Below are 9,935 nucleotides of genomic sequence, written 5' to 3' on the forward strand. Positions count from 1 at the left end.
TCCTCTCTCTCTCCTTTTTTATCCAAAGGGAACGACATATGGAAAACCCATCAAAAGAACAGACAGGGAAAAGGGTCGGAAAATGGTAACTTATGCTCACTGGGAATTACCAAAGCACTTAGTAATTAAATCTAAATTGACATTCTAGTAATTAGCCCCTTAATTACGAGGAATAACACAATTAGCCACCGAGTCTTTGCTAATTGTTAATTAGCACAGGCAAAGTTATTGTGTGTGTGGCAGAAAGAAGCACGCAAAAGAACAAATGTTAATTTGTCTCATTCAACATCCTTTTTTACTCTGTTCATTCACATATTTTACATGTTCAGTTTGAGTAGTGATTTAAAAATTGTTATCATGATCATCTTCAACACAGTTTATAAAAAACGTTTCTGCTTAGCTGAAAAAGAAGAAAGTTGCCATCATGTCCAAACAGTTTTGGTTAATAGATTGATATATATATATATATATATATATATATATATATATATATATATATATATATATATATATATATATATATCATATAATTGATTATCAATCAATATATATATATATATATATATATATATACACACACACACACCACTGAGCCAGCCATATGATGTCCTACTTGTGCTGCCAAAACAGCACAGACCCGCCAAGGCATTGACTCTGCAAGACCCCTGAAGACGTTAGCAGAAGATCCTCCAAGTCCTGTAGGTTGCGAGGTAAAGCCACTGTGGATCAAACTTGTTGGTCCAGCACATCCCACAGATGCTCAATTGGATTGAGATCTGGGGAATTTGGAAGCCAGTTGCTCAAACCATTCCTGAACAATGTGTGCAGTGTGGAGTAATGCACCCTTATCCTGCTGAAAGAGGCCACTTCCACCATCATGAACACCATTGTCATGAAGGGGTGTACCTGGTCTGCAACAGTGTTTAAGCAGGTGGCATGTGTCAAATTTCCATTTCCAAAACATCCACATGAATAGCCGGACCCGTGTTTCCCAGCAGAACATTGCCCGAAGCATCACACTCCCTCCACTGACTTGTTGTCATGCCATCACTTCACCAGGTAAACGGTGCACATGTACACGGCTGTCCACGTGATGTAAAAGAAAACGGGACTCATCAGACCAGACGACCAATACTCCAAGGTCGTGTGCTAATAGTAGCCGCTTTTGAGGGTGGACAAGGGTCATATAGGCACTTTGATTTGTCTGAGGCTATGCAGCCCCATACGCAGCAGAGTGCGATGAACTCTGTGACGCATTCCTCCCATAACCATTATTAAAATTTTGTGACTTCTACTAGCACAGTAGACCTTCTGTTTGCTCGGACCAGATGGGATAGCCATCGTTGCCCTCGTGCATCGATGAGCCTTGGGCGCCTAACGCCCTAACACGCCGGTCCCTCGTCGGACCACTGTTGATAAATTCTCACCACTGCTGACCGGGAGCAACACACAAGGCTTGCTGTTTCAGAGATACTCTGACCTAGTCGCCTTGTCTCGTCATATATAATAAGCAGATCTTATTCCTGCCAATTTTCCTGCATCCAACACGTTGATTACAAGAACTGACTATTTGCTTATCATCTAATCTACTCAGACATTAATATGTGGCCTTGTTAGAAGATGACCAACGATAGTACGCATTCAAACGTACACAATATATACACGTATTATCTTACATCATTATTTGGATTTAAAATGAAAAAAATTGAATTCGAATATACAGAGAAACACAGGACCTGCTTGCTTTTTGGTCTACCACAGCACCACCACTGCAAACCCTGAGGTTCATTTTAAAGTGGTCTCAAAGAGTGGATTCAGCCCTAATGCCTCATGGTTGAAGCAGTATTGGCAGTGCAGAGGATTTATCCAAATGCTGTTATCACAGGGTTCAGAATGCACACAACCTCCTGCCCTCCATGACTCCAGTGTCCTTTCTTTCCGGTGGCAGCTTCAAAGATAAGTGTATGTACTCAGCCACAGATTACCCCGCCGACTCACAACAAATATTTGGCTGGCGGATGAGCCATCTTAGAATCCAACCGAACATGAAATTAAGCGGTGTGCAGACGGGCAGGGGTGCAGAGCAACCAAAAACATGATTTAGGCCTCTGTAAATACAACAGAGTGGGTGGCAAAGGTGCGGAGCGAAACAGGTCGAAGGTGTCATATGCTCAGTAACATGGCTGTGAACTTATAAAAAAGAACTGACTAATGTAATGCTATGACATTTCTTCTTATTAAAGAATTTAAAACGTAAACAGTTGTGTATCTTAAAAGCAGCATTTCAACAGCACATCGGAGCATATTGTGGCAAACTAAGTGATTCTGCTTCTTTATCTCACTTGCCCTCGCTGCAGTCAGAGTGCAGTGTGAATCTAAAGCCCCCACTGCTCTTTTCCTACTGTGTCTTTAATTGGATCCTTATTACCATTCCGGCTCCCTGAGAATGATGAATTTGTATGTGTGAGAATTTCATTAATCATTCTTATTCACAGTCCACCCAGACGAGAAAAGAGACGGAGAGAGTGAGAGGAGATAGAGAAGGAAGAAATTAATAATTTTTCGAGACTGGGATATATTTCGTAATGAATATTCATGCCTGTAGGATATTTGGGGTCAGCCATAATCAGGCAGGTAATTTGTAATTTGCTGTGTTTTCACCAAGGACCTGCCGTATAGGTTAATATGCATCTATTTGAACAGAACTAGGGAGATTTTTAAAGTACTACCTGCCTTACCTGGGCTATTTATTTATTATTTATAGTGCAATTATGAACATTTCAAAAACTTGTCATTTCAAAATCAAAAGCTTTTTAGAGGTTGCAACAATTGGTCAGGTTATTATTTAGAAATGGTAATGGTAGTAAACTAAAACACAGACCCACAAATGATCTCACTCTCTCCTTTATATATATATAAACATATATTTTTTTCTTTAAATAGTTTATATACACAATTTTTAAAGAAATAAATACTTATATTCAGAAAGGACGCATTAAATTGATCAAAAGTGACAGTAAAGATATTTACAGTGTAATGTTACAAAATATCAAATAAATTATGCTGTTTTGAACCTATCCATTAGAGATTCCTGAAAAAACAAAAACTTGAGTATTCTTGAGCACCAAATCAGCAATTTTAAATTTATTAAAATAGGACAGTTATTTTAAATATAATTAAGTGCAATATTATGATTTTACTGTATTGACCTGCATTGATCAAATAAATATAACCTCAGTGATTATAAGAGACTTATTTCAAAAACATTACTGACCCCAAACTTTTGAACGGTAGTGTATATAAAAGAAAGAATTAATTAAAAATGGCTAGTTTAAAAAAAAAAAAAAAAACTTTGATGGACATTTGACAGCTTTCTTTTATTTAAGCTTCAACAGCTAAAATGTAGATTATAAGGACACCTTCAATTAATTGGGGGCAAAAACTGCTATCATGTATGTATTTAATTTTGTTCGGGGGTTGAATGTAAGTACTCATTTCAGACTAGATTAGTTTCAGACAAGTTCCCATATTCACATATTGGCTCTCAGTGGCACCTGTTAAATAGTACAACTCTGCCATTTAAAGTGAGTGCACTCTGTTTTAAATATATCTCAGGGCTGAAAGCGAAGAACTGGCACTCCGTGCAAACAAGCTAAAAAAATGTCCATAGTTAGTCTCTTCTGTCCAAACAAGACCAAAGACCCACTTTAGGGAGGAAAAAAGTGTTTTTGAACATGAAAGAAACCAAACTGCCAACACTTGGTTCATAAATTCACAGCGCCTGTACTTTAAAGTCTTCACCCCCAAAAGGATTTTTCCAATTCTTTTTGAAATTATACCCACCTGGCATCACTTAAAGTTACTTAATTAATAATTAATCGATACATTTTGGGATGATTAAAATTCATGATGAGAAAGTGTTTTTAAAATAATGTCCAACCCCCCAGGGAGGCTAATCAGTTTGAAGCAGTCGCTAGATCTCGCTGAAATAATTAATTGCACCTGAATGTTTAGCAAGGTCAGAGAATGGTAGCACAACGCCTGAGGTATAGAGAGATGTTTATAACATCACTTGATTGCGCTAAACCAACATTTTCATCTGGAAATTAATTCAGGAACCGAAGCTGGAGGCACACACATTGCCCCCTATACCCCCCTTCTGTGTGAAATGAGCATCGTTTTAATATGACTTTGATCATTACCGGTGGAGGAAACCTGATGTGTCAGATTTAGAAAGTGGAGGAGAGGATGTGTGAGGAGGAGGAGGAGGAGGAGAAGGAAAAGCAAGAGCACATTCCCAACTGTTTCCAACAAACGCTCATTAAAAGGAGAGCAGTTTATGACACCGAAAAATTAACCCCTGAACTTGGCGAGAGGATGTTTTAGTGCAATGTCACAGAGACATCCTTTGCTCAACAAAATACAATTTCCCGTTTCAGCCCTCATATCTGGGAATGTTTTGGATAAACAGGCACCTCTGAGATCCATAAAAAAAAGTAAATGAGGAATGCCTCTAGCCTTCACAGTCTATTTGTACCCAGCAATCTCACCTGACAAACAGAGAGATCAAGTTCACAAAAAGAACGCCATGACGAGATGCCAACAAAATTCGAACCGAACAATGATAGCAGTTCTGTAAAGCTGTAGAGCCGTAAAAAAAAATCCCAAAAGGATTTCAAAAGCAACCGTTTGATTGACATATCAGTGGGTAGGGAGTGACTGATGCATTTGCCGGTCTGAAAGGGAATGAGGGAGGTTATTTTCCTGCTGGACATGACGCATTATGAGAGGATGATTGGGGACTGTTGGCAGCAGGTTAAGGAAGCTGTCATGTTGCAGGTCTTTGAGTAACTCTCCCCAGGGCAAAGCAATTGACAGGAAAGGGGGCCTGGGACAACACAGACCCCTTAAAAGGGGGGGGGGGGGGGGGGGCATGAAAGTAACATGAAAGTAACATCAAGGAGATGCTGAATTTTTTATATGTGACAGACAGAACTAAATACTTAGGTTAGATTGGTCTAGAATATTAAGTTTGATTATTAAATGAGCTGTTGAGTTTGACACTTTCACAATGGATGCAAAAGTTTGTTCAATGATCACAAACTTTGACAATAACAATGACCTAACATTATAAATCTGACAATAAAAATGACCTATACCCAGGGTTTTCAAACCGGGGTCCCCAAAAATACTCCAGGGGTCCAAGGAGAAGATATAAAGATGTGCAGTGAACTATTGAATAATTTGTATCTGTCTAACCTATGGTATGTTAATCATTGTAATATGTAGTGATGAATTAAAATAATAACAATAATGATAATAACAATATAACAATCTGATTCATATTCTTAATTAAAGTTATATACTTATGAAAGTGTTACTGAGAAAATCTGGGGATCTCAGGGTTCTGACCTAGAAAAGTAATTGATATTGACTGTAAACAGAAAACAACATTTAGCATATTGATATGGAAACAAATTGTGGAAGGGAAAATGAATCAAGGAACTAAAAATGTAATGGGGCAAAAGGAATTAATCTGAATAATTGTAGCATCTCTCTGATGGAGGTAAGATCACATTTATGTATATTATTTTAGACTCATGCATTATATATAAATATATCCTACACCATGGGTTCAAAGGCACAACACCCATGAGGTTTGAGGACTCTTTTAAAGATATGTGCTCGCTTAATCACTCAAGAAAGAGCCCCCATGAGTGAGCCTAATATTACAATTAATTAATTCAGCAAAAAAAGGGTATTAAATTTCCTCCCTCTAAGGATATTATCTGAATTCATTGACCTTTTTGGAAATCGCCCTCTAATTGTAACCAGGTTCCATTGCATTTAGCGACTAACTTGTTTCCCTTCCTCGCTCTCTCTCCATATCTTTCTTTTTTCAAGAGCTGTAATAATAGTTGAGAAGAGCTTCTTGGTGCCTTATGTGGTGTTAAGATCTCTCCGCCACAAAGTTCATTCCAGGGCTTTATCTCCTGCGAGCGGTACAGACGAAAGAAGAAACTTTTCTTATTACCTGGAAAGTGAAAATGGAATCCAACTTTAAGTCTCCATATATCTCAGAGGAAGACTGGATCCAACCCAACACTTTCAGTACACACCAAGTCTCACTGAAGTTCTGGAGATTTGGGTTCTGGGCTCCTCAGCAAAGAGAGAGGGGGTTTAAGTGGGATCCCAGCAACGGCAGCATTGTCCAAGACTTTAACTCGGCAGAAATAAAAAAGGGATTATGTAGGCGACTGTATTATTCTTAATTTTACTCAAGGATTGGTACTCAAATGAGTCAGATTTATGACTGTTAGGGGCAACTTCAGATTCCAGTGTTAGTATCAAGGCTGAATGGTTTATTGACCTCTAAGAGTACTCATTCTAAAGAAGGCAAGGAAAGCATTGAATAAACGTAACAAAAGTGGCTTTGAAATCAATATATCTGAGCAGTATCACACGAGCAAGTTCTTTTAAAGGGTTAGTCCACCCAAAAATGAAAATTCTGTCATTAATTACAAATCTTTTGTTTCGAATCAGTGGTTCGGAGGGTGTATTAAACTGCCAAAGTCACGTGATTTCAGTAAACAAGGCTTCATCACGTCATAAGTGTTTCGAAATTTCAGTGGTTCACCACTGGGGGGCGTGACTTTGGCAGTTTGATACATGCTCCGAACCACTGATTCGAAACAAAAGATTCGTAAAGCTTCGAAGCTTCATGAAGCAGTGTTTTGAAATTGCCCATCACTAGATATTGTTGAATAAAGTCGTTATTTTGTTTTTTTGGGCAACAAAAAATATTCTCGTCGCTTCATAATATTAAGGTTGAACCAATGTCTTTAGTACCTTTCTGGGCCAGCTGAGCCATCGGATTTTATCAAAAAAATTTATTTGTTTTCCGAAGATGAACAAAGGTAATTAATGACAGAATTTTCATTTTTGGGTGAACTAACCCTTTAACAGCACACAATCTCACAGGTAATCTCAGACACGCTGATATTTAGATCAACAGATTTGCGAGCGTGATATTGTTATTTTACACAGCAGTTCAACAAACAAGAGGTTAATATTAGTAGCTTACATTTTAGACAAAATATCCCCTGTCTGTTTTTGCTCTGCAAATAAAAAACAAAAAAAACCCAAGCCAACACAGAATCAAACGTTGTGCGTCTTCGAGAAACACACTGTCTGCATTGGTGTTTCATTATTGAATGAAGCAATAATTTGGACAAATCAGTTATTCGGACAGTGACTCACTCAAAAAGACACTACTGGCTGAATTCGAAAACACCATGATACTAGCATTCTACTCTTTCCTGAAATATATTTAAATGGCAGAATTAGTAAGAGTATGCTGTTCTGAATTCAGCCATGAATTCTGAATGAATCTGTACAGTTTCGTTTGAACAAATCTTTTAAATGAATGAATCAATGACTCAGGCATACATTTTCCCAATGAATCAGTGTTTAAATAAATCAGTTGATTAAATGATTCATAAACATTTCATTGTCGCCACCTACTGGCCCGTGTTTCATCTGCAATACTTTTTCATTTTTTATCTATATACATACAAGTCAGGGGCATAATTAAGTATTTTTATTAATTAATTACACTAAATTAAAATGTTAAATTGACAGCCTTATAATTTTATATTCGTATACATGTTCCATGCAATGCGTCCTGCTGTTTGACATTCATGAATTTGGTTCAGTTTGGACAGCTGTTTCTCTTTTCCATTTTGTTATATCAAGTAGTGTCAAACAGTGATTATTGCACAAGGTTTTTGCAACAGTGTTATTGTGAAAGACATTTTGTGTGTTGGTGTTGTAGTTGGCAAAGGAATTATTGCGTAATCATTTTCTTGCATTCTTCATGCAACCCTTAGGGTCAAGCACTAATTTACATATTTCAACTGAATAACAAGCTCATATTGCATTACTTGCATTACTTGGCCAGTTATTGCCTACTGCCTGTGACTATTTGAAGTGAAAATAACAGATTAATTCTGATTTATTTTACAGCATTGAGATTTCTGGGAACCCAAACATATAAGAAATTTAAGTCAGCCTCAACAGAGCCTGACAGTTAGGTATGTTTGCTTCCACAAACACCCACAAAACACCTCATAATATGTAGATACAGAACATGACCTTTGTTCTCTAAGGCTGCAGTCTGCTCTCAGGCATCCTTTACTGACCTTAAAGACACGATGAACTGTGGACCACTGCTTCCCCCTGTTGGTTCTCTCTGTGCTGGTTTCTGCTATGGCTTCTGGTTGCTGGATGGTCTCTCATCTGCATAATGTTCAGGTGTTCAGGTGAGGAGATCTGTTAGCAAGACCCACAGGGAGGAGGGATATGGGTCTTAATCAGGCTCTGCTCTGGTTTATTTAGTTTAGAGATTCATTCAACCAGAGAGGGGCCCAGGAAAACACAGCTGGAGGCTCATCAGAGAGAATACACAAACATCTATCATGTAACATTTAAACACATGAGCGTGTAAACAGACGCACATAGAAACAAACATAGTCATGCACACTGGACTGCAACATTTTAATAATTACATTTTTTTTTTAAAAATAATTATCAAACAATAATAACCAATTTGCTCAGTTATATTGTTTTGTTGTTGTTGTTGTTTCATTTTGGGATTCATAATCTAATTTTAAATCTACAAAAATTCCCTAAATGGTATGCAAAATACATAATTTGTAATAAAAATTGTTTTATTGAATAGAAAAAAAATGCAAAATAAAAGCATTTTTAATACCTGTGTCAGACTTTTGGATTTTGCTGTACTTTTGGTAACACTTTACAATAATGTTTCAGGTAGCACTTTATTTTAGGGTCTTTTAACTAGTTGCTTATTAACATGCATATTACTAGAATATTGGCTGTTTATTAGTAATTATTAAGCACATATTAATGCCTTATTCTGCATGACCTTATTCAACATTTTTAATCCTACCCAATACCCAAACTTAACAATTAACTTACTAACTATTAATAAGCAATAAATTAGGAGTTTATTGAGGGAAAATCATAGTTAATAGTGAATACTTGTTCCCTATACTAAAGTGTTACCATGTTTCATGTTAACATTAGTTAACTACATTAACATGAACTAACATTGAACAGTACATTTTATTTCATGTTAATCTCAGCATTTACTAGTACATTTTAAAGATCTAAAGTTGTGTCTGTTGAATCTGAGTCTGTTATCATTAGTTAATGCACTGTGAATCAAAATGAACATGAACATTTTTATAAACTAACATTAACAAAGGTAAATACTGTACAAGTATAGCATATTGTTCACTGTTAGTTCATCTTAGGTGTAGCCTACATTATGTAACTTTTTTGTTCAAAGTTAACAAAATTTAAATAATGAGTCAATACTTCTTCCAAAACGTATTTTTGTCTTACCCTGATTCACTATTGCAAGTGTATTTTAAGTGTTTATATTTTAGACGGAGCGGGACGGTTTTCGCGGGAAATTGCGTCTATGGCTACATGTCACTCGTCTGTGCGTGTCTCGTCATATCTGTAAAGAGAGAAAAGTTGCTCCGGCTACTTTACGTGCTTCTCAAACGAAAGTCTGCATCCTAGTGAGGCTGTATTCTTCCTAGTCCAATTCTTCGAAGGCTTGTATTGTAGAGTCCTCAGCATTAAACGCTTGAATGAGGTGGTTTAGTATAAGTGCGCATGGCTACATCACACATGTTCCCGCCCCCACGGCCACGTCACGAAAATACTATTAAAACTTAATTTTGGAAAAATAATTGTATATTAACTGGCGTTCTATTAATACAATGCAGTGAATGACAACCGTCTGTGGTCTCCCATTATTGGCAGTTTAATGTTAAGTGATTAATTACACCAAAACAAAAGATGTGTAGCCTATGCCTTCATCTCCGAAAACATTATTTAGC

The 9,935-nt window shown here is 37.0% G+C and overlaps 1 long non-coding RNA gene across 3 annotated transcripts in view; it reads right to left on the reverse strand.

Annotated features, from left to right (window-relative positions):
• Positions 1-9,731, reverse strand: part of LOC125256647 — a 54,839-nt gene extending 45,108 nt beyond the window's left edge. For 2 of the 3 annotated variants that reach the window (XR_007182157.1, XR_007182156.1), the window contains exon 1: positions 6,035-6,563. This is a non-coding gene — a long non-coding RNA (uncharacterized LOC125256647). Of the gene's footprint in view, positions 1-6,034; positions 6,564-8,201; positions 8,332-9,582 lie in introns of those variants that run through there. The other variant, XR_007182158.1, reaches the window with a different exon arrangement.
• Positions 9,732-9,935: the final 204 nt, after the last annotated feature.

Source organism: Megalobrama amblycephala, linkage group LG21 (assembly GCF_018812025.1).
Source record: "Megalobrama amblycephala isolate DHTTF-2021 linkage group LG21, ASM1881202v1, whole genome shotgun sequence".
NCBI classification, from domain to species: domain Eukaryota; kingdom Metazoa; phylum Chordata; class Actinopteri; order Cypriniformes; family Xenocyprididae; genus Megalobrama; species Megalobrama amblycephala.